General features: G+C 34.4%; 1 protein-coding gene across 2 annotated transcripts in view; it reads right to left on the bottom strand.

The window, feature by feature from the left end:
* SASH1 (SAM and SH3 domain containing 1) overlaps positions 1-27,098 on the bottom strand; it is a 224,595-nt gene that overhangs the window by 120,733 nt on the left and 76,764 nt on the right. The window lies entirely within an intron of this gene.

Genomic DNA, 27,098 nt, shown 5'->3' with positions numbered 1-27,098 from the left:
ATCTAAGCATCTTTGGATACTATTGCTTCTAAGACAAAGCAATTGTATAGAAGGTCATTCAAAGAAAATATCAGTATCTACTATGTAAAGGTCAGACAAATGAAGTATAAAGTTATCAAGTGAGAATCTAGATAACTTACTAGAGAACCAAAGAAAAATTAATGAATTTCCCTGAACTTCAGTTTCTTCACCTGTAAAATGAAGGAATTGTCTTAGATGGCTTCTGGGGACCCTTCTGACTCTAAACCTCTGATGCTATGAATTTATAACTTTAGATTCTACTGATCCAGTGAATAGTTTCACTGGAATAATTTCACTATTCAAACTATTCTTTGACTGATCTAAAACTGAGATGACCAAGAAATATTTTAAAAATCTTTTTACCACATATTGTGAAAAGTGGCCTTAGGAAAATATACCATTAATTCCTTTCATGGGGGCAGGGTGGAGTAACTACAGTCTTATTTTAACACATCAATAAAGGGAACCTGTGGATGACCTTTAATCTGAAGCATTTTAGTAGAAAATAAAAGGAATCAATATGGTGCTCAGCGCATATTTTGAATGATAGATTCTATTTCAGTAGAGGTTAAACAAATTTATCAAAACTGCCAGAAATAACTGGAAATGATGACACAAAATCCATTCTCTATAAACTCGGGGTCCATTTCTAGAGACCATATCTCCCAAAATGTTAGCATTTTCTAGATGCATTAGGAAAAAAAAAAACTAAGAAAGAAAGAAGAAAAGCTTCTATAAAAAGTGCTTGAGTGCTACAAATACAGCTATATCTAGGTCACAGGCTGAAAAACAAAAAATAGAGCTCAGCAACTAATTAAAGTCATTTACAGGTAAAATCAATCCTTTGCCTCTACAAATATACCAGAGTTAAAATCAAAGCCTTGGGGGAGGATTATGGTTCTGGAAAACCAATTCTTCCAGCCTACTTGGTTTCCACTTTTTTTGAGGGTTTCCACCTCCCTCCCTTCCTTACTTACTGCTACCATTATTAGAAGCCAAATGAGTTTTTCAGCTGTAGAGGCAGTGGGAACAAAATCTTCTATTGACCCAAAAGCCCAAAGGAAGGAAGAACACTAGGTATCTATCAACTTATTTCAAAGCTAACTTTTCTCTTCTAGAGGAAGGAGGATATGAAACAAAGAGCAAGACTTTTTTAATGTTGTAACTGGGGTCTGCATGCATTGAGTTAAAAATTCAAATGCATCCACTCAGCAAAACTGTGCTAAACTTTGAAATGCTTACTATTATTTTTTGTCCTCTGTGACATCATATAACTTATTTCTCTCAGCCTCATTTTCCTCATCTGTAAAACAAAGGGGCATGATCAAGCCTTTCCAATTCTAGTTCTCTCTTCCTATAATCTATGACCTTATCTATTTCTTTGGGGAAATTGCTGCTGGAATTAAATATTTTAAATGAAGTCAATCCAATTCAAGAAATATTTGTTAAGGAATTATTTAGTGCATATAGACAGAGTTCTATGCTATGCAACGGAGAGCAGAGGAGAAGAATACTACAAAGTCTATTGAATTTCATATAATTTGAACTCTAATAGGAGAATCAAACACATACATAGATAAATAAAATACCTAATAATACATGATGAATGTATTAAAGGAGTGTCATGTAAGGTCCCAGGAACAGAGCTCTGGAGCTAGAAGGAACATGGGAGGCTAACACCAAATTTTGCAAAACTGTATTATCCACCATACCATGATGCCTCTCATCTGACTTTTACTGATTTTAAGAAGCTACAATGATGAATTCTCTAGTATTAGGTATAAGGAGATAAAAGATTTTCTGTGTGGATAATTTACAGAGCAATTAATATTAACTCATTAAGGCAGAAACTAGGCATCGACCCACATTTAACACCACACACCAAGATAAGGTCAAAATGGGTTCATGACCTAAACATAAAGAATGAGATTATAAATAAATTAGAAGAACACAGGATAATTTACCTCTCAGACCTGTGGAAGAGGAAGGAATTTATGACCAAAGTAAAACTAGAGATCATTACTGATCACAAAATAGAAAATTTTGATTATATCAAACTGAAAAGATTTTGTACAAAAAAAAAACTAATGCAGACAAGATTAGAAGGGAAGCAATAAACTGGGAAGATATTTTTACAGTCAGAGGTTCTGATAAAGGATTCATTTCCAAAATATATAGAGAACTCTAATTTATAAGAAATCAAGCCATTTTCCAATTGATAAATGGTCAAAGGATATGAACAGACAATTCTCAGACGAAGAAACTGAAACTATTTTTAGCCATGTGAAAATGCTCCAAATCATTATTAATCAGAGAAATGCAAATTAAGACAACTCTGAGATACCACTACACACCTGTCAGACTGGCTAGAATGACAGGGAAAGATAATGCGGAATGTTGGAGGGGATGTGGGAAAACAGGGACACTATTACGTTGTTGATGGAATTGTGAATACATCCAACCATTCTGGAGAGCAATTTGGAACTATGTTCAAAAAGTTATCAAACTGTGCATACCCTTTGATCTAGCAGTGTTTCTACTGGGCTTATATCCCAAAGAGATCATAAAGAAGGGAAAGGGATCTGTATGTGCACAAATGTTTGTGGCAGCCCTCTTTGTAGTGGCCAGAAACTGGCAACTGAGTAGATGCCCATCAATTGGAGGATGGCTGAATAAATTGTGGCATATGACTATTATGGAATATTATTGTTCGGTAAGAAATGACCAACAGGATGATTTCAGAAAGGTCTGGAAAGACTCACACGAACTGATGCTGAGTGAAGCGAGCAGGGCCAGGAGATCCTTATATACTTCAACAACAATGCTATATGATGATCAATTCTGATGGACCTGGCCATCTTCAGCAATGAGATGAACCAAATCAGTTCCAATAGAGCAATAATGAACTGAACCAGCTACGCCCAGCGAAAGTACTCTGGAAGATGACTAAGAACCATTACATTAAATTTCCAATCCCTATATTTTCGCCTGCCTGCATTTTGGATTTCCTTCACAGGCGAATTATACAATATTTCAGAGTCTGATTCTTTTTGTACAGCAAAATAATTATGTATCTAATTTATACTCTAATATATTTAATATCTACTGGTCATCCTGCCATCTAGGGGAAGGGGTTGGGGGAAGGAGGGGAAAAATTAGAAGAAAAGATTTGGCAATTGTCAATGTTGTAAAATTACTCACACATATAATTTGTAAATAAAAAGCTATGAATAAATAAATAAAAATATTAACTCATTAAAAACAAATAAGCCAAATTTACTTTAAATATATTCTGTTAAGCCTGGGAAAGACTTACATGAATGGAAGTTAAGTGAAATGAGCAGAACCAAGAGAATATTGTACACAGCAACAAGATTATGGGCTGATCAACTGTGATGGAATTGGCTCTTTTCAATAATGACATGATTCAAGGCAATTCCAATAGACTTTTGATGAAAAATGCCATCAGCATCCAAAGAGAGAACTAATGAGATTAAAGGTGGATCAAAGTATAGTATTTTCACCTTTTTTGTTATTGTTGTCTGCTTGGTTTTTTTCCCTCACTTTTTTTTAATATGATTTTTCTTGCATAGTGTGATGAACATAGAAATACATTTAGAAGAATTACATATATTTAACCTATATCAAATTGCTTGCTGTATTGGGGAAAGGGAAGGGGTAGGAGAGGGAGAAAAATTTGGAACACAAGGTTTTGCGAAGGTGAATGTTGAAAACTGTCTTTGCATGTATTTGGAAAAATAAAATATTATTAAAAAAAAAAGAAAACCATCCCTTCCAAAAAATTAAATATGTTTCCAACATCATTATTTCTTACTTAATATTTCCCTTTCTTTTATGGATCTATTGCCTTGCAGACAAAAAAGGACAGATATACTATCTGGACATAGGAAGACTAAGTAGCAATTGATTCTTAGTTATCTATATCAAGAAAAGATGTGTAAGTAATTCAAAATCACAAGCTAAAAAGAAAACAAAAAACTTTATTTGTACTAATGCCATACATTCTGTGATAGGTATTTGAACATGAGCACATTGTGAGAATTTATTACATAAAATATACAATGTAAAGACCTAATGGGAGGATTAAGAAAGCTATCTCAGTAAAGAATTCATCATTTGGCAAAAAATTGTTGGGAAAAATGGAAAGCAGTCTGGCAGAAACTAGATATAGACCAATATCATATACCATGTACCAAGATAAAATCAAAATGGATAGATGACCTAAATATAAAGGAAGATATAAGAACATAAGAGCATATTACCTATCAGACCTATGGATAGGAGAAGAATTTATGAATAAATGATAGAAAGAGACAAAAAGAAAGACAATTATTAGATATAAAATGGATAATTCCAATTACATTAAATTAAAAAGGGTTCATACAGATAAAACCAATGTAGTTAAGGTAGGAAGGAAAGGAAAACAATGAGAAAGGAAATGATAGGCAATTTTTCCAATAAAGGTTTTGTATTTCTTTTTTTTCTAATTGTTTTTTTTTAATTAAAGCTTTTTTATTTTCAAAACATATGCATGTATAATTTTTCAGTACTGACTCTTGAAAAACCTTATTTCAAATTTCCCCGCTTTCTTCTCCCCCTTCCCCTAGATGAGCAAGTAATCCAATATATGTTAAACATGTGTAATTCTTCTCTCTACATATTTCTAAAATTATCATGCTGCACAAAAAAGAAAAATCAGCTCAAAAAGGGAAAAAAATGAGAAAGAAAACAAAATGCAAGCAAACAACAAAAAGAGTTAAAATCTATGTTATGATCCATGCTCAGTTGCCACAGTTCTCTCTCTGGGTGTAGATGGCTCTCTTCATCACAAGACATCATATTTCAAATACATAGAACTTTCTCAAATTTCTAAGAATATGAGCCACTCTCCAATTGACAGATGGTCAAAAGAAATAAACAGGCAATTTTTAGAATAAAAGTTATATATAGTTATGTAAAAAATTCTCTAATTTATTGTTGATTAGAGAAATGTAAGTTAAAATAACTCAGATACCAATTCAGATCTATCAGATGGGTTAAAATGATAAAAGGGGAAAATAACAAATGCTGCAATGGATATGGAAAAAGTGGACTGTTGATTATAATGCTCTGTTTCAGTTTTCTTGGGGTCTCTGGGAGCACACTCCTTTTCAGTTCAGTAATCACCAGATGAGTAGCCAGGTGTTAAAGTCCAAATCCTTTATTGTCTCTTTTAAAGTCCTATCTCCTTCACTTGGGGCTCAGCTAGTTTCTTAGAGGTCTACCTGTCTCCTGTTTGGAAAGCTTGAGCTCTCACCTGCCTTCTCTGCCCTCTGAATCTCTCCAAATCAAATCCTGGCTGAGGCTCCTAGTTTATGTATGCTCTACACTACCTAATAACCCCCAGGCAATGTCAGAGATGGGAATGAATCCAAGTAATCTGCCAATCTACCCAATGCTCTTTCTCCTGGCCAGTAAATATCAGTTCCTGCCCTGTCAAGCTGTGGGTTTTTGGATAAATCACTTAACTTCTTTGGGCAGATAATATATAGGACCCTTTCTAGCTTTATGATATATGACTTATGTTTTGATCCCCAAAGTAAACTGCTAATCAAGAAATTAACACCTTCCTTTGAATTTTCTCTTTTTAAAAAAAAACTTTTTCTTCTCATTTGCTGCCAACCCAGTATAAGATCAAGTGTTCCTTATTTAATCTGTACTATACACTGTTTCTAGATGAATCTTCCTAAAACACAAATTGTTCCACTTCTCTATTCAAAAATCATTGCCTACGAGATAAAATTTAAACTCCAAGACAAGATATTCCAGGACTTGATAATCTAGACCTAACCAATTTTTTTAGATTTTACTCTCCATCCCAGCCAAATTGATATATTCAGTATCTTCTTTAGTATATTTTATGCTTTTCTGTTTTTTTTTTCCCACTCTTAATTTTGGGGTTTATGAGATCTTTCAGAGAGGACTGATATCTCTGATATGAGGGCTTACTGAGCTTTTCAAGGCTGTTCATTCACTTTTAGTGTTCACCTGTTATGCAACTCTCACCTATAGATCTAAGAAGCTGTAGTATGTGTAATGGCTATAACCCAATAAAAACCATTTTGGCAGATGGCAAATCCAAGTTGAGGTTAACCAACAAGCCTCAGATCTAACAGTAAGTTAGGGAAATGGCTACCCCAAGCATGTAAAGATTTCCCCTGTCAGAATGGGCAGATAAAAATATTTTGTTCCAATGGACGTGAAGGTAGCTGAAGTAGGTGCTGTGGAGAGCTTGGAGCTTGATGAGACATCTAAGATATCAAGGCCATACAATGCATTCCAAGTCATAACCAGATGTTCTGACTTTTGTATTGCTACTTGACTTGGATGACTCAGGAAGAAAGAGTGAGGCTGACAATTTTGTGCTACTCTGTCTTACTTAAATCCAATTTATGCCTGTCATAAAACTACCCGTGATGTCACCAATACTCTTCAAAAATGAAGGACAAACAACTATTCTTGATTCTTGCTATTCTACCATCTATATGTTTGTTTCACCTTCTGCCTATCTAAATCCTATCATCTTTTATGATTTACATAACCTCTTGAAACTCCTTGCTTCATTTGGGGAATAGCTGAATAGACTATTGCATATGAAAATAATGGAATACTACAGTACTCTAAGAAAAGTGGTTTCAAAAACAACAAAAAAATCCATTAAGACTTGCATAAACTGATGCAGAGTGAAGTGAGCACAAACAGAACAGTTTACATAATGACAAAATCATAAACAATTTTGAAGGACTCAAGAATTCTGATCAATTTAATGTTCAACCATGACTGAACCAATGATGAAACGTTACCCACACTGCCAAGCAGAGATATTCTTGATATAGTTAATATGGCAACTTGTTTTCCTTGACAGTATATTTTTTACAAAGTTTTTGTTTTTCTCTCTCTTCTACTCTCCATTTGAGGATAGGATGGGAAAAAAATTATTTGTTAATTACCTCTTCCCAATTAAAAAAAATCAATTAAAAAAATCCTACTTCTAAGAAAAAAAATTGTTTAAAGTTCATTTTCTAAATTTTTCTATTGAAAGTCAACTGTATAATTCAATTGGCAATCTCCTCCCTTTTTGTCCTTAAATTCATATATTTCTTCCAACTCCACCAGTATGTTGCAAACTGGTCAAAATAGAGATTTTGGACCTATAATATCCATTTCACAATAAAAAATATACATTCAATAAATACAAATTAATTCATATTTAGCTAAATTGTCTTTTCCCAGCCTTTTGGTCATAAAATCTGAGCATAGGGATAAGTAAATAAAAATTTTGATTCAATGAAGACCTCATCTTGGAAAATAAGAAAAACCTTTTAAAAAGTAAAAGTAAGCAAGAAATGACCAATGTCAACAAAGAACTTTATATTTCTCCTGCTTTTATGTCTATAAAAACGTCAGAAAGATTTATGTAATAAACTCTTCCCATTTAAAACAACAACAACAATAAAAATGCATATTCCTAACTCTAACCTCAAAATTCAGCAAACTGGTGCCTTAATTTTTTCAAGGAACATTTTGCTCCTTGAATAACAGTGCTGCTGGGTCTGTTGAGTTTTGAATTATATGATAGGATACAGAATTTAAAAGGCAGAAGAACTTGGTACTTGAGGAATATTTTTAGATCATATTCAGAAAATTAGCAAATATTCAAATATAAGAAGGAAAAATGGAGAAGAAAAAGGGTGGAAGGAGAGAGTGAAGGAGAAGGAAGAGGGAAAGGAGAAGAAAAAGGGGAAGGAGAAGGGGAAAGGGAGGAGAAGGAGAAAGAGGAGGAAAAGGAAGAGGAGGAAAAGGAAGAGGAGAAAAAAGGAGGAGGAGGAGGAGAACTGGAGAAATAAGCAAACTTTTTAAGTTAGACATTACATTTTTTTTAATGGCCATTTTTTCCCAATGGGCATTCCACTGAGGTGAGTAGGCAAATGGCCAATGTGAGGAAAGCATTTTATAAACCTGAAAGGATTCTGTAAGGAAGAATGGAAGAAAAAAGCATTTATTAAATACCTGCTATGTGCCAAGCACTATAATAAGCACTTAATAAATATTATTTGATTTGATTCTCATAACAATGCTGACAGATTGTAGGTGTAATAATCCCACATTACAGTTAGAGAGACCAAGGCTTTATCCCATGTACAATGATCTATGCACTATGCTACTATAAATGTGAATTGTTATTGTTTTTATTTTATAGCCTCATAAATATATGAGGGATTCAGCTGATGAGCAAATCTGTGGTCCTTTTAGCTAGAATAAATTCTGTGACCCTGGTTATTCCACTTTTGTATGGGAATAGAGTAACTGCATCGCTTTGCTCCATTACTTTTATCTTTTATATGGAAAAATCGTTATTCTTACAGGTTAATTTCAGATATGGTTAGCAATGAGACGTATCATACAGCTACTCTAAAGTCTTCAATAATGTAACATTTGTACACTTATGGTGATAGTATTTTTTTTTTTGAATTACAAAATATCTTCCAAATGAATTTGAGATATCTAGAAACATATAACCTTGTGATCATTACATTTACCACTAACACATCTGAGTTAACCCTGATACCTTATATGTATATGGTACTTTATGGTTTTAAAAGCCTTTTCATTTGGTTCTCAGAACAATCCTATAAAATAAGTAGAATAAAGATTATTTGTGTGATTATTTTAGTGATGGAGTAGACAGTCAAAGACTTCAAGTGAATTACCCAGGGCCAAAAAGCTGGTAATATAGCTCTGAAAAGCACCCTGATTTTCTGAGTAAGACTAGTGTTCTTTCTACTATCTTACATCTTTTCTGATAGGCAGTTAGATGACACAATGGATAAATAACTAAGTTTGAAATCTAGAAGATGTGAGCTCACAAACAACTCACTAATGTGAGTAAATGCTCACTAGTTGTATAATCTTGGGCAAGTCATTAGCCTCAGTTTCTTCATCTGTAAAATTTGGGTACTAATAGCAACTACCCTACAGGGTTGATTGTGAGGACCAAATGAGATAACATATATAATATGCTTAGCAAAAATTAATGCTAGCCATCATTACAACTATAGGAAAGATTTAAGAATATACTTTATTAAGAGCTTGTGAACAACATTTTTTTTTTTTTTTGTCAAAGTGCTTTTAGGATAATAATCAAGGAAGTAACATGTACTCTCACCTACTCCTATGCAGCAACACACGATCAATGTTCTTAGGATGTTTTCAAGGGCAAGAGGGAGAAATAAGGAGTGGATGACTATCATTTGGTGGATTCAAAGCTAAGTGAACAGTTGTACCAAAAATTATAACAACTCAGGATAAAACTAAAAGGAACACTGGTAGCCTGTCACAAGATTGGCCCTATTTGTTCTCTCTCTCTCTCTCTCTCTCTCTCTCTCTCTCTCTCTCTCTCTCTCTCTCTCTCTCTCTCTCTATATATATATATATATATATATATATATGTACACACACACACACACACACACACACACACACACATATATATATTTATCAAGTATTTGGATGAAAACCTAGAAGGCATGAGTATCAAGTTTTCAGATGAAACAAATTAAAACAAATAGATAACAGAATATCAAAATTATTTCAGGAGGCTGGAAAACTAGATAGAAACTAGCAAGATAAAATTTAACAAAGAATAAAATGTCTCACATTTCAATTAAAAAAAAATTTTTTTTTACATAAGCATTATAATGAAGTCACATGAAAAAGATCTGGGACTTTCCTACACACTTAACATGACAATAGTGTGATGTGACTGCTACTAACCAGTGCCACTTTCTACCCCTCTCCAAAGAAAATAAACTCAAATGCAATCTTAGGATGCATTAAATGCTGTACAGAGGAAAAATAATGAAATTGGTTCCATGAGTCATCCAAGAAAATCTATCTCATTACTTTATGCTCATACCTCACAGAACCATAAATGTTTAAAAACAACCACCACCACCTACTCCAACACTATCATTTAAAAATTCAGTCATTTTTAATTATGTCTGACTCTTTGTAACCTCATTTGGATGTGGGTTTTTGGGGCAGAGATAATAGGATGGTTTACTACTGCTCATTTTTACAAATGAGGAAACTAAGGCAAACAGAGCTAACTGGATTAACAAGGATCACATAGCTAATAAGTGTCTGAAGTCAGATATGAACTTATAAAGATGACTATTCCAATTCCAAGCCCAGTACTCTATACACTGCACCACCTAGCTGCCCTATCACTTAATTACAATATAATAATTGCAATAAAAATTAATAACAGCTAGCATTTCTATAACATTTTAAGGATTTATGAAATATTTTACTCCTGTTATCTCATGTGATCCTCACAACAACCCTATAAGGTGGGTGCCAGATTATTCCCATTTCATATAAGAAATTTAGGCAAAGATAAGTTAAATGACATACTCAGGGTCATACAACTACCAGGTGTTAAGGACCATGCCTAAATGAAGAGGCAGGTCAGTTCTCCAAGAGCCGCCACAACTTTGAATCATAACACTTGAAGGAGTTATAAAGCAGCCTTCACAAATGTTCCTTGTAGACTGGGAATGAAATAAACTGGAGGCAGAGGGAAGAAGAGAGAGGTCAGGCAGTGCAACTGCCTCTCAGTAGAGAGGCCAGAGAACACTATTGCCTCTTAGTCTCCTTGTATCATCATCATCCTCTCACATGAAGAGAACCATTCTACAGGTCTGAGTTAGATCTCCAGCAGCCATTGGCAGGTGGCTCCTGTATCACAATAAATCAGGATTTCCTGACTCGAAGTCCCAATACTCTGTTCATGACACCACCTGTCTCAGCGATAATGCTTCATAGTTTTCCACATAGAAGAGGCAAATCTTGAGCCTTGCCCAAGCATCACCACTGAAGAGGCAGGTCTAGGCATAGGGTGTCCCTAGTCCCAATAGGGACTTTGCACTAGACCAAGAAAGGTAATGTGTTACTCTATTCTGATCAGTCTGGGGATGCTATATTTTGAAAGAGATATTGTTTCCCTAAGTAAGTCAATAATAATGAAGATTTAAAAAAAAAAAAAACACACACACACACACAATGTCGAAGGAATGAAGGACTTAGGAAATTTAACTTGAAGAAAAGAAGACTAATGAGAGAAACAATAACTATCATATTTGAAATGCTGACATGAAGATGAAAAAATGTGATAAATCGTGGCTCACCATCAATCACCATTCCAATCTTTTCACTAATGATGGATAGGGTTGAGTCTCAAAACAGTTCACTCAGAAGTCTAGAGCTGAACTAATATGTTTAATGACTTTTCTTCGGGTTAATGACATTCAATGGATCAAGTAATTGAGAAACTGGTCCCAGTTACCTAGACTTCCCAGTAACAAACACAGAAGCTCCTCTAAGTGACTAGATCCTACAGCAAATAACAACGACAAAGGCCTGTCTACTTTAAGGCAACTGCGCCACCTGTGTGATACAGAGAACCAGCAATACCAGTATTATTATGGTCTCCATCCTTTTACAAATAAGGAAACTGAAATAAACAAAGGATGTGTCCAGGGTAACATTAATGATGACAATAATAATGATGATGACAATAAATAGCAGCTAACATTTATACTAATTTGTGCCAGGCACTGTGCTAAGTACCTTACAACTATTATTCGATTGAGTCCTCTCAAAAACTTTGGAAGGTAGGTACTATTATTTATAGCCATTTTGCAAATGAGGAAACAGAAACAAATAAAAGTTAAATGATTTGTTCAGAATCAAATGGTAAGTGGCTAAGACCAGAGTTGAATGCAGTCTTTCTGACTCCAGGTCCAGTGCTCTATCCACTGAGCCATCTGTTTGCCTCCTGAAGAACCAGTATATGTTGTGGGTAGGGGCTGGGAAAGGAGATGTAAAATATCTCAAAGTGATTATAAGAGCTTGACAAGATACCCTGCTACAAAGGTCCAAAGTAACCATCATCATGATGAAAGTGTGCCTATATATGACAAGCAGGTAGCAAGGGGGGCATACATGGTTTTCATAGTCAGTAGTTATCTCTTTTCTACCTTTTTCTATCTCTGTTCCTCTCAGAACAGGTACAGACATCTTTCTTCCCAAAATGTGTAGCAATCCCATCCCAGACATTTACTAGCTGGATCCAGAAAATAGAAGTAACTTAACCAAGGCTCATGCAGATAGTCAGCAGATGAGCGGAGGTGCAAATTATCTTGGGTTCTTTCCACTGCCAGATGTACTTACTTTATGGGAAGCATGTAAGTGAATGAAAGAAGCCTTTCTTAAGCAGTTACTGTGTACAAAACATTGTACAATGTCATTAGGGATCCACCTAGAAAAGCAAGACAATCTCTGCTCTCAGGGAGTTCATATTCTAATGGAGGGAAGAAAGAACACATATGGAAAGGTTCAGCTGCAAGTCAAATGGCAAAGTCCTATGATCCTAATGGTGAAATGGAAATGCAGATAGTAGTGCTTCTTCTTTAACATTATTTGCACCAATAAATATCTTATCGGTTTCTGGTGTGAAACAAGTTTCATTTAACAGTGACCAGAACTTTCCTTTCTGTGTCTTTAGTAACTGTGAACTTGATGAACATCTCAGGTAGACTCAAAATAGATAGATCCTAGACAAATGACTACTTCTACATCTCAGTTTCTTCATCAATGAAATAGGAATAATAATAGCCTGCTCCAGAATAAAATAACAGTCTATTTCAAGTACATTGCAAACTTTGAAGCATTATTTAAATCATCTATTAGAATTATAAGTAGCCCTTCGTAGGAACAATAGTATTACACCAAGGCACTATTTTTCTACATTACCCAAGTCAACTATTTGAATGTTAACCCATGAGCTGCAGCCCACTCTGCACTACATATGCTGAAAAGGGATTTATTCTTTGTGTTCTGAAGTTATAGAGTCATGGATTTGAAGATATAAGGAGACAAAATTTCAGCTCAACATCATTAGAAGGCATTTTTCAACAATGGAAAGGAGCAGCCTAACAACAGAAGGAGCTTGATCATAAGATTAGATTTCCAGATTAGAGCTGCAAGGATCTCAGATGACATCACTAAAACTGTCTTTTTGTAAATGAGGAGATTGAAAGAAACCATAAGTCATTAGATGTTTTGTTCAAGATCAAACAGATGACAAGTCAAAAGAATTAGAATCTAGGTCCAATAACTCTAAATCCTATGCTGATTATACTAGATCATGTTAGAGCTAATGAGCTTTACATTATTAGCAATATTCACAGTAACTATCATTCAGTACTAACTATATTGGGTGGAAAGTTGATCAAGAAAAAAACTATGGAGGAAGCTGTACAAGTCTTTTAAGGTCCTTTTCAACTCAAATAGTCTCTGATTCTACTACAATTGAATTGCTACACTATTAGTTAAGTAGACTAGTGGGCCTAGTTAGAAACTTAATCATTGTTTATAACACTGCTTCTGCGAGAAAATGTATTACAAGTTGCAAATAATAATTTTTGAATTTTTGAAATGCAATGTCTTTTTAACCAGAGAATTCTTAAATTTGAGCAAAACAAAAGAAGCTTGTGAGCTCAAGTCCCCTTCACATCTCACATAGCACAGCTTTGAGTCTCTCTCATGCTACTACCATGTATTCTAACTAATGTGTTTATCTTACCACTCATGAGAATTTTAAACTCCAAGAAGGCAGTAACTATCTTATTGAAATTTCTTGTCTTTTTCCAGTCTCTAACATAGTACTTAATCTACAGAAGTTACACAGAGTGAATGGGTGGATCTTTAAAATGTTTAAGCAAATTAGCATGTAAACAGGATAGGTAAATATGTTTTTTTTTCCCCCAAATAATGAAGGTATAGAAAGTAATCTGAAATGCCTTAGTTTAACTTTCTCTTTGATGAGGTTAGCTCAAATTATGGCATATGAAGAAGTATATTACTCTACAACATAACCATTTGGTGACATCATGACATGCTACCACCCTTTCCAGTCTGTCTTTTATGAAATGAGAATTATTTCCAAAAATGACAGACCTAGTGATTATTCTAAATGTAGTGGTTATCAATAACAACATTGCTCTAAATCAATTTTTTTTATTTTAGTAAATAGTGTTGCCCACCACAGGGAATATATATTTTTTAAAATTCTAAATTGATAGTTGTCTTAAGACTATCTAGGAAAGAAAAGGATCTAGGATTTCAATTTTCCTTCTAAAGCAAATGGCAAATTTTAGCCTGGAGCAAACTTTTTACAGCCATATCATAAATGCTTGCAAATGAAGTTTATAATGGAAACAACAGCAACGTATTATACATAAGTGATGTATTTATACCATTATGTGGTGATTTTTTTCTAAGCATTAATCTTTCAAAGACCTACTCTCCAAATTACTGAACCTAGTTCACTAACTAAATGAAATCTAAACTACACATTTAATAAATGGCAAAACTGCCATGTTGAAATTGCTGTGATTTGTCAGTCAGCCCATTTGTTATTGTAGCAAGTACAGCTCATTGTACCAAATTATTGCCTCTTTCTTTTGGGGGGGGGGAGTTAGGGGGAGTTAAAATCAGAAAAACTTTCTTGATTAATATTTCTTTTCAAAACACCAACAATTTCTGTATACTGCCTATCCGTCCAACATAGAAGCTCCCAACATCTCATTGCAATCCTAAATTGCATTCCAACAAAGTTTTGTAGCTCTAGCAGAGATAAGATTTAGAGATAGGCAAAACCTCTTTTGTTTTGGGTCACATTTAACAAAGAAAATAACAAAGAAAGACCTTTCCCAGGCAGTCTTATACACACTCTCTCTCCGACTATAGCAGTGCTGAGGATTTCCAGGAAAGAATATTCACTCACATTTATGTGGAGTTTTTTAGTTTAACAAAGGTTCTCATAAGACACAGTGGTAAAGACAGTACAAATGGTTTTATCCCATCTTACAAATGATTAAATGCTTGCAGAGGCAATTGCTGAGAGATTAAATGAATGTGAAATTAGATGTTCAGGATTTGAATTCCAGCTCAGCTGTTTAATAGCAAAGTATCTGTGAGGAAATCACTTTAATTCAGGCTCAGTTTTGTTGTTCCAAAAAAAAAAAAAAAAGCCATCATTCCTACTATCTTAGGAAGCTAGAACTCAAGAGGCAAGAATACTCCTCTTCTCAATCACGCACAAAACCCAATTGGAAAGCTGAGACAATTGGGTGCAGGCATCATAATTTAAGGAATAGCCAAAGAGTAAAAATAAATGATTTACAGGAAAACAAAGCAAATCTCAATTTCAAGGATAAACAAAAACAAAAATTCTTTATGTAGTGAGTCAGTAGACTCAAGGAAGGATACTTTTGTAGATTTTGGTCCAAGGCTAACCAATAGCACTATCAGAAAAGGAAAATAAGAATCACTACAACTAGAAGGTATTAGAAATTTGTGGAAGCAACTGAGTCTAAGATATATCTTGTGAATGCTAGGGAGATGAAGTTGACATGAGATGTCTTCCTTGAGCAATCAAGGAAACCAAGATGGACTCCCAAAAATCACCAAGGAGACTAAAATTCAGCTAATAAAAGGTAACCCAAGATTCAATTCATTGTAATTCTGTCATATGGGCAGCAAAGTGGCAGAGAAGTTAGAGTGCCAAGCCTAACCTCAAGAAGATTCATTATTCACAATTCAAACCTAGCCTCAGCCACTCTCTAGCTGTGTGACTCTGGGCAAGACACAGCCCTGTCTGCCTCATTTTTCTCATCTGTAAAATGAACTGGAAAAGGAAATGGCAAAACATTCCACTATTTTTGCCAAGAAAACCCTAAATGGGGTCAAGAACAGTTGGAGATGATTGAAATGACTCAATAGTACAATCAATGCTATCACATCAATAAGTCATTTCCAAGAAATCTAGAAAAGGGAGGATCCAAGAGTAATAATTTGTCATCTCTCTCTAACACCATACCCAAAGAGGTACATTCTGATGTAAATCTTTACTAGAGTTTAGACAGAAATTTCCTGAATCAACAAGGTCATGTCATCAACCAGTCTTCATTCTTTCTTTCCTTCCTTCCTATCTAAGGGGATATAAATGTGACAGCCAAGCCTGGGGCCTCATTGTTCTAAGAAATTCCCAGGTGAAGCAGCTCCAGTCTACCAATGAAGAGCAATATGTGATCTGCATTAGAAAAATCTTTAAATGAATTGTGTGAGAATACAAAAATTTTAAATGCCCTCCCTAGGCTCACAGTCCTAGTAGATATTGGGGGGAAAGTTCCACAAAGTGGTGAGAAAACCCATTTCTGAGCCCTTCAGGCTTCAATATCTTGACAAAAAACATAACTTCAGACAATCTATGTCCCTTGGGTCCAGTTCTATGGTTCTGAAGCAACCGTATGATCTACAATTTGAACTCCTGAGTAGATTTACTCACCAAAAAAGAAAATGCTATGAAAATAGCATTCTGGTTTAGAAATCAAGTCTTTTAAGAGTATGGTTGATCTGAAATTATTTCCCCTGGAAGTGTCCTTCTGAGGAATCTGAATTTTAAAAAAATCAAGTTGCTGAGGCCATGAAACAGAGAATTAGACCTCTGACTTAAGATGAACACACCAGAAAGCTGTCACTGCAGAAAGACCAGATTGAAAAAAATTAGCAAGTCTCTCTTTAATATCACATTTTAGTGGCACTACTTCATATCGTAAGATTTCTTATGGGGCAGGTAAGAGCAGAGAATAGTGGCAGTTTCAAAAATCCTAGGAAATCAAGGCATGTTAGAGATCTAAGGTAAATATCCATAACAGACCTTTCTTTTTTTTTTTTTTTAATAGATTTTATTTACAAGTTATATGTATGGGTAATTTTACAGCATTGTTCCAATTTTTCCCCTCCTTCTCCCCACCCCCTCCCCTAGATGGCAGGATGACCAGTAGATGTTAAATATATTAAAGTACAAATTAGATACACAATAAGTATACATGACCATGTTATTTTGCTGTACAAAAAGAATCAGACTCTGAAATTCCTGTGAAGGAAATCCAAAATGCAGACAGATGAAAATACAGGGATTGGGAATTCAATGTAATGGTTCTTAGTCATCTCCCAGAGTTCTTTTGCTGGGCATAGCTGGTTCAGTTCATTACTGCTCCATTGGAATGGATTTGGTTCATCTCATTGCTGAAGACGGCCAGGTCCATCAGAATTGATCATCATATAATATTGTTGTTGAAGTATATAATAATTTCCTGGCCCTGCTCTTTTCACTCAGCATCAGTTCGTGTAAGTCTCACCAGGCCTCTCTGAAATCATCCTGCTGGTCGTTTCTTACCAAACAATAATATTCCATATTATTCATATACCACAATTTATTCAGCCATTCTTCAATTGATGGGCATCTACTCAGTTGCCAGTTTTAGCCTCTACAAAGAGAGCTACCACAAACATTTTTGCACATACAGGTCCCTTTCCCTTCTTTAAGATCTCTTTGGGATATAAGCCCAGTAGTAACACTACTGGATCAAAGGATATGCAAGTTTGATAACTTTTTGAGCATAGTTCCAAATTGCTCTCCAGAATGGTTGTATGTATTCACAGTTCCAACAACAAGGTATTAGTGTCCCTGTTTTCCCACATCCCCTCCAACATATCACATTATCTTTTCCTGTCATTCTAGCCAGTCTAGCAGGTGTGTAGTGATATCTCAGAGTTGTATTAATTTGCATTTCTCTGATTAATAATGATTTGGAGCATTTTCATATGGCTAGAAATAGTTTCAATGTCTTCGTCTGAGAATTGTCTGTTCATATCCTTTGACCTTTTATCAATTGGAAAATGGCTTGATTTCTTATAAATTAGAGTCAATTCTCTATTTTGGAAATGGAGTCCTTTATCAGAACCCTTGACTATAAAAATATTTTCCCAGTTTATTGCTTCCCTTCTAATCTTGTCTGCATTAGTTTTGTTTGTACAAAACCTTTTCAGTTTGATATAATCAAAATTTTCTATTTTGTGATCAATAATGATCTCTAGTTTTACTTTGGTCATAAATTCCTTCCTCTTCCACAGGTCTGAGAGGTAAACTATCCTGTGTTCTTCTAATTTATTTATAATCTCATTCTTTATGTTTAGGTCATGAACCCATTTTGACCTTATCTTGGTGTACAGTGTTAAGTGTGGGTCAATGCCAGTTTCTGCCATACTAGTTTCAAATTTTCCCAGCAATTTTTGTCAAACAGGAAGTTCTCATCCCAAAAGCTGGCATCTTTGGGTTTGTCAAACACTAGATTGCTATAGTTATTGACTGTTTTATCCTTTGAACCTAACTATTCCACTGATCAACTAATCTATTCCTTAGCCAATACCAAATGGTTTTGGTAACTGCTGCTTTATAATATAATTTTAGATCTGGTACAGCTAAGGCCACCTACATGCGATTTTTTTCCCCATTAATTCCCTTGAAATTCTTGACCTTTTGCATAACAGACCTTTCATGCCATGTTTCATCTAAAGGCATGGTTTAAAATATTCCTTTATTCCTGATAGTTTTAAAATATTAAATAAAATCATGGAAAAACAATAATTTTAGGTTTTATGTTGTAGATGGTATGTATGCTTCCCCACAAAAATGCTTTACTCTTTTCATTGTTCTCCCAAATAAGTTATCTTAGAAAGAAAAAGAATTAAAAGGTACATTTTTGGGGGGCTATCCCGGTACTAACCAGACTATTAATTACAGAGCAATCTTTATATTTGTCATTGAGCACAGCATAACATATGCAATTAAAACTTGTGTTATATAAACACAGGCTGAAACCAGCTTTTCTTTTTCTTGATAGACAACATTTTTCTCAAGGAATACAAACAAGAAACTCTGAGAAATGAAAACAGGAAACAAAACAAAACAGGAAATATATCAGGACCTCATCTCTAAGGTCAGTAAGCATGATGTTCTCATAGCATCTGCAGCAGTGAAGGTTTGAATTAAAAATAATAGTAATGAACCTGTGGTGGTGTTTTTCCCCTCCCTCCAATTTATTTCAAGAATCTTATGGCAGGAACTATCTCACTTTTACATTTGTATTTTCAGCATTTAGTACAGTGCCTTACACAGAGTTGGCATTTAACAAATGCTTAATTTAATGGTAAAGAATTAAGGGATTAGAGAATTAGGAAACAAGATAGATTGTGTCTCAAGACCTTTAGATGAATATAAAAACTGAAAGGACTATTAAAAAAATTTTAGAGAATCAATCAAATTTAAAAAAAAAAAAGAATTTTACATGCACAGTCAGGTTTCTTCACAAGAACAGAGTATTGTAGTGGTATTCTATATATTCTAAGTTAAGCACATGTTTTTTATGCAATTTGCAAATTTAACAAAATAGTAATACAATATGATAAGCACTCACAAAGTTGCAAAACCTATATTCTTAGTGTTATAAAAAGTCTTATCATCCAGCAGGATGATTTCAGAAAGGCCAGGAGAGACTTACATGAACTGATGGCTAAGTGAAGTGAATAGAACCAAGAGAATCTTGTACTCATCAAATACAAGATTATGTGATGATTAATTCTGATGGGTGTGGCTCTTTATAAAAATGAGATGATTCAAGACAATTTCAATAGACTTGTGATGGAGAGAGCCATCTGCATCCAGAAAGAGGGCTGCTACGACTGAATGTGGATGAGCACATAGTTTTTTCACTTTTTTGGTTGTTTGCTTGTTTTTGTTGTCCATTTTTCTCCCTTTTTGATCTGATTTTACTAGTGTAGCATGATATATATGGAACTATGTATAGAAGAATTGCACATGTTTTAATAGACATTGGAAAAGGAAGGAAGGGAGAAAAATTTGGAACACAAGGTTTTGCAAGGGTGAATGCTGAAAACTTTCTTTGCATGTATTTTGAAAATAAAAGGCTATTAAAAAAAAAAGAAATATCTAACTAAATATAAAAACTGTTATATACATATGTTCTGGGTCCATGGAAAATTCTTTGGGGACTTTTATTTTTACTATTGCAAATCTGAACACTATTAACATAGGACTATAATTCATAAACATGTATATTACACTTAATAGAAAAAAAAAAAAAAAAGAAAAGAAAATGCCCTCTATAATCTTATCTCTAACTTGCCTTTTCAATCTCAATTCAAACTATTTCCTTTGACACACTCCAAACCAGAGAACCAGTTGTCCCAAAATGCTGACTATCATTCTCTATTCATTTCCTAGACACTGAAGGCATTCCTAATCAACTATTTCAGGTGGAATTCTATTTTCAAGGCTCATCTCAACTGTCAGATTCTACATAAAAGCAAAAAACTTTGTAAAACTTAAGCATTCTTATCAATGTATTGATCAACCAGAATTCCAGAGGCTTAATGATAAAAAATACTACTCTTTTCCTAAAAGACAAGTGATATACTCAAGGTGAAAAAATAAGACATATTTTTGAACTTGGCCAAAGAGGGTATTTGTTTTATTTGATTATGCACATTTTTGACAAGGATTTTGCTTATTCTTTTTCTCCAGTGGGGGAAGAGTGAGAAATAGAGAAAATAAAGGTCTGTTAATTGGGGGAAAAAAACAGAATTCCCAATATCCTTCAGTGAAGAATGAATTTCTCTTTTAAACTCATACAATATTTTGCTTGCCAATATCTCCAATGCAGTGAAAAATTTTCTTAGAGCAATGTATGTATAATTCTCTCTCTTACACCTATCCCATTTAATCTTGAATCACATTTATTCCTACATATATCGCACTCTTTCATTAGACTTAACTGAAAATTTCATGAGGGCAGGCACTGTTACTTTAGTCCATAGCATCTCCTACTAGTGTCTGTTACTTAGTAAGAGTTTAGCAAGTAGTTACTGGACTAAACTGAAAAGGAAAAGGATTAATCAAGTATTTTACTATGTACTGAAAAATAGAAAATTTCTTAAAATTGCATGGAAGACATTTAAGAAAAGACAAAATTGATTATAAAAAAATATTGCTGATATAAAAAAAGATTAACCTATTGGACCAGAAACTACAAGAGGGAGAAATCTTACAATTGAGGAAACTGAAACAAAGGTTAGATGACTTGACCACACATTGAAGGTGTGAGGATATAGATGAACTCATCTTCCTGATTCCAAGCCCAACACTATGATGATAATAAATAGCTAATATTTACATAGATAGCACTCACTATGTGTTAGGCATCATGCAAAGCACTATACAATCATTTCATTTGATCCTCAAATGAATGCCCCATGGGACAGGAATCCTTATTATTGCCATTTTTCAAATTAGGAAATTGAGCAAAACCTTTGCTCAGAGTGACACAACTAGGAAGAACTCAGTTTTGTTAACAACTCTAGGCCCATTACTCTATCAATTATACCACATAACTGCCTCAAACGTGCAGAAATTCAGAAGGATTTTTCTGAGATGGCAGAGAGTCTGGGCTACAGTTACTTGTGACCTCTTTTCTTACAAAACTTGACATTATTAGAAGTCTTATGGCTTAAACATTGACATACAACTGTGACAGAGAAAAAAATCATTAAGCAAATCTACCCTGTAACCTGTTTGTGACACTGACCTTTGAAAAAGCCCAAACCCACATAAAGGGCAATAAGTACAGGTTGGACTAAACTTTGAAAATTCAAGAGATAATTGGTGGCTATAAACCTATTATTCTTTTATTGAAAATGTTATAGAAGGAGCACACGAGTGGAGCTTATAGAATAAGATACAAAAGGTCCTTTCCCTTCCACAAAAACAAAAAAACAAAAACTAGTTAAAAATAAATGTCCAATATTCCAGGAAAACCATAAAAGAACCAACTGTTTCATATGCCTTTTTTTTTTTTTTTTAACTAGAGTATTGAGGTAAAAAATCCCCAGGAACAAATTGTTTCTTGTCTGTGCAGAAGCTACTTGCAGTTGTTTGAGATGACTCAAAGCCCTACTAGGCCTGATAGACACATTAGTAAAATGTGAAAAGGCTTCTGAGTTGAAGAGTATGTCTGTAAAAACAAAAGGCAGGCTTTCTAAAATCCAGTATGGCCTGCTCAGGCAGGTAAACACAGAGGGGCTTGACATGGGTAAGCAAGTGTGGGATCTCTCTTACCTTTACAGGTTATAATTATAAAAAGCTTCAAGAGAGGAAAACAAATTTCAGTTAATGAAGGAAGGCTGGTAATTCCTTCTTTGCTGAGGAAGCTGTCTTTCTGCCAAAGGGGAACCCTATTAAGAGATGCCTAAGTTTAATTAACTTCCTTTGACTAAGGTGTTGGAGAGAAGTTCCCAAGAACAGCTGTAGTCCTTTCAATGAATAAACCTATTTTGAAAAACTGAACTTTTCACTTTCAAATCTAAGCTTTAATCTTACAGACCAATGTTTTTGTAGTTCATTTTAAAGTTGAAAGACATTTTAAAAGTCAGAGAATCCTATATTTAGGGCTAGATGAGAACTTAACAGTCCCTTAGGCTTACAGATTTAAAGTTTAAAGGATAATTAGTGTAACCCCTTTATTTTGCAGTTGAAGAAACTAAGGCCTGAAGAAGTTGCATAACTGCTGAAGATCACCTAGTGTCAGAGGACGGAGTTGAAATATACATCAAGCACTGATATATATTTAGAAACTTAAATAAGTTTTATTATGAGATTCAATATTTTTTCCTGTTGTACCACACAGTCTCCCATATATGAAGATGTTCATTTTCTTTTAGGTCCACAAGCTCCAGCATGCATTCAGCCCTATTTCTGTTTGCCATTTTTCCTATCTCTAATGTGAGTCAACCTCACTGGCTTTAATCAAGGAATTTATCTTGCCTTGATCTGTTCCTACTTTGATTTGAATCAGCATTTAGTTACAAACATTTACTGCAGTCTTCCTACTATGCTCCATAATAGCACGACTACAGCCTTAGTTTCTCAAGCATTGTATGAGAGAACATGAGCTCTAGCAGGTCCCACAGCAGGCTGACAGGCTTCAAAAGACTAGTTACCCAAGATAATTACTGTTACCTGTTGTATCCTGCTTTCTAGAGCCCCCAAGTTGGGGTGACAAAATGTACTGTGCTTTCTAGAGCCCCCATACCGGGGTAATTAAAATATCCTAATTTCTAGAGCCCCCAAGTTGAGGTGACAAAATATGCCATGCTTTCTAGCGGTCCATGCTGGGATGATTAAAATATATCATCTTTGTAGAGAAGTGATGTGGCAGGACTCCTGAGGATAGTGGGAAAATGGAATCCATTTATTTCAAGGACTTTCCCCTTTTTAAACTCTCATGCCCTTATGTAATAAAAACACTGGGCATGTGCCCAGTATATACTGGGTATGTGGGACCACATAAACAACTTGCTATTTTATGTAGTTTGCCACCTGGTATCACTCTTCCACCTGGTCTCACTCTGCTTCAATCACAACACAAGTTGTCACCACCCCCTGACTTCTCAGGAAGGATGAGAGCCCTTAGGGTAGATGGGGAGCCAAACCAGACATTGTTAGCAGATTCCTTCTGGGCTGAAGGATCTTATATTTCACACAGAGTTTCCCCACTGACTGTGACTCTCTACAGTTACCAAGCTTCAGCCTAGATAATAAGTCCTGAGAGACACCTCTTTTCATAGGTCTGGATTTATTTTTTTGTCCACAGAAATCCAACAAACCCTTCTGATTTGACTTTGAGTTGTTACCCTGACTCAGTGACTACATTCCTCATACATCTTCCAGCCATACCTTGCATATCTTGTCCCATATCCCATCTTATTTCAGAAAACTAATCCAATCCACTATAGCCATAGCTCGAAGAAAGAGCATGGGTATCAATTGCTATCCTAATTCCATTCTGGACTTTCCAAACCAAAACCAGACCCCAGTTCACCATTTATAAAGTAGTCCTCCTCCAATTATAATATAAAGTCTCAAAAAGAAATCTACTCTCTTTTGCATTTGCATCCTTAATATTTAGCATAGTGCCCAACACATAGGAAGTACTCATTAAATGCTTTTTTCATTCATTTCTTCATCTCCGGAGGTATTGGAGGGTCAAGGACTGGTGGCAGTGAGTAGAACATTCAGACTAGTGGAATCAGGATCAACAGAAATTATAAAGTATTACATATTTTAAAATATATGGCTTTAATTCATTTTATTTGTGAAAATCTCACTAGCATTTTCTAGCTAGCAGAATAATGCAAGGATAATATTGGAAATGGAAAGAGTCTCACTTGAATTCTGGCTTCTACTAAAGTCATGAGAGATCTAAACCAAATACCTGTAATAATCAATGCTTATTTTTCTTATCTGTAAAATAGAGATAACACTATTTATACTATCTACCTTGCGCACCATAATAGTGAAGATCATATGAGGAACTGCAAATAAAAGTTTGTAATTTTTTTTAATACTATTAATGTAGTGGAAAGAGAAATAAACCAGGAATCAAGAGACTTGGGTTTTGGTTCTACTTTATGATTTGATCAAGTCATTTAACATAAACTTCAACTACACAATGGGTAAATTAGATGAAATGTTCTCTAAACTCTCTGTAAGCTTAGAAATTCCATCGCTCTATATTGTAGTATATCTGCTATAAAACCAATGTTTTAAGTATTCCTTAATTCTAATTTTACCAAGTCCAGATAAAGAAGGAAACAAGTAAGCTTTAGCAAAAGTATAAAAGAGACAAGTGCTAGTCAACAACATTTTTGGGGTGCTGGGGTGCTGTGGGAAGCATCATGGGAAGAACCATTGGAGGAAGTTGCTTTTCTTCAGTGTTAAATCTAGCAAATCAAGCACTGATGTATATTTAGAAACTTAAGTAAGTTTTATTATGAGATTCAACATTTCAGACTACAAGCAATTCCAAAATTCACACAACAAAGATAGAATCTAAATTGTTTCAATGAAATACATATGATCAATTACAATGTCCTATAAATTAATAAAAACCCAATCATGATTTTTTTTGAAGCTTCTTATTATAGATACCAAATGAGGATTGAAATAGAGAGATGTGTCTTTACCAAAGATGTTTTGCCACCTCTATGGAAGATGACTAATAAAAGTGCAAAGGAAGATATATTCCATATAGGTAAGAATGCTCCTTTTGAAGGATGATACTGTGCTGATTTCATCAAGCTTCAGAACATTGCAAAACCTTTTAAATAATATTCATAATCACTCAAAAAGATACACTCTAATTATTCACATTAGAAAAATTATGTAGATAAAGAATGTGTGGTTTCTTTCTATACTTGGATGTCAAAGCAAAGTTGATGCACCAATAAGTAAACTTTGCACAGACACTGCATGAACAAAGAATCAAACAGAAACAAGTGGGTTGACATGCCTTTGTAGAACGCTGTAGAGATTTCAATGACTCCAAATTCCTCCCTAAAACAAAGGCCCATCTAGATTTTTATTAATTTTTTTAGCGATTCTTTATGGTTTTGATTCAAGGAATGCTAGTCCCTAAAAGATCAAAAGGGAAGGTCACCCAAGGACAAGGGAGAAATAGCCATTGAATATAAGTAAGTGCAACACATTACCAACAACGAATTTCAAAATTTGATAAATGTGTGATGGATGTTATCACAGAAATGCATACCTGAAAAAGAAAGAGGGTCAAATATGTGGCAAAAGAGGGGGTAATAAAAGATGGTTAGTGTGGTTTTCTAGTATCTTTTGAATATAATGAGAAATATAAGCTTCTAAAATATCGGATGGACTTTTGAAAGATTTATTAGGGGATATGAATAAGTGTGAGATAGCACGACTGCTCATTCACATTAACTCTATCCAGATTATCTACATTCATAAAATCACAAATCTATAAAACAACAAAAATATCTTGATTTCCAAATCTATTTGCCAATGGAAAACCTATATATTCAATAACTATTTAGACATAGGAAAAATTATCATTCTTATCTCTGTTCTCTGGAATACATGAACAAGTTTTGGTTTTCCTTGCAAGCTATTCAATGAACTAAAACACATTGTTTATGCAATCAAAAAACGTTGTTCAAATTCAAATGTCAAATTCAATTCAGCATTTATTAAGGACCTGCATTGTGTTGACATTATATTCTACATCAGAGGAAATTCCATAGTAATTTCTTTCATGTAATCACTTGGACTGAATATGATATCCATGCTGGTGTCTTAAAACAAATTATTCAGGTGATTTATCACTGTTCCTTGAGAAAAACATTCTGATAAATAGGAAGGGAAAGGAAGGGTTACTACTGAACATGTTACTCTTGCTGCCAATTCCAAAAGGAAACATTTATGAAGTCTTAACTTTATATATTTTATCCTTTATCTGGTACTACATAGGGCTGCTGTAAAGTAAGAGTTCTACAAATCTTAAAATAATGTAGAAATATTTCTTCTCATTTATTTTTGTCCATCATGATCTGAATAGTTATTGCACAGGTAGGGGACTATGAATGTGTAGTATTGCATATACTATCAAACAAGGGTGGATGTAGGGGTTGGTTTTGCTGAGCTTTTTTTCTTTTTTAAAAAATGCTAATGAAGAATGGTTTGTTCAGGAAGAAAAATTGATAGTTTTTTTGGAAACACATGGAATGTAACACCAAAAAGAATCAATAAGAAAAAGATGATAATAATATGTTGTATAGTTCATGCCACCCCAATTGCTGCCACCAAGAGTTCACAACTATTACTACAGCAGTAATCAAGAAAGAGAAAAAAGAAAAAGAGGAAAAAAATAGTATTTATGTACCATGTATTGATTTTAAGAGAGAAAGACATAGTAATATCATATCTATGCAGTGAATATAATAACTTAAGACTCCTAGCAAGAACAACTATTGGCTATACCCATTTTGTTGTGCTAAATACATACCTACCACGTGTAGAGATTTGCAGTTTAATCTTATTCACATTTTCCTCTAATGATTTGTTTTCCTAATAAGTTCTTACTTTCTTTCTACAACAAAAGTTTGCCTACAGAAATATTTATTCAGTAGAAGACCCATGCCACTTAAATTAATTAATGCAC

The sequence above is a fragment of the Antechinus flavipes genome, chromosome 4, assembly GCF_016432865.1.
Source record: "Antechinus flavipes isolate AdamAnt ecotype Samford, QLD, Australia chromosome 4, AdamAnt_v2, whole genome shotgun sequence".
Classification (NCBI taxonomy): Eukaryota; Metazoa; Chordata; class Mammalia; order Dasyuromorphia; family Dasyuridae; genus Antechinus; species Antechinus flavipes.
Note: the sequence above shows the minus strand (reverse complement) of the source record. Positions and strands in the feature narration are given on the sequence as shown.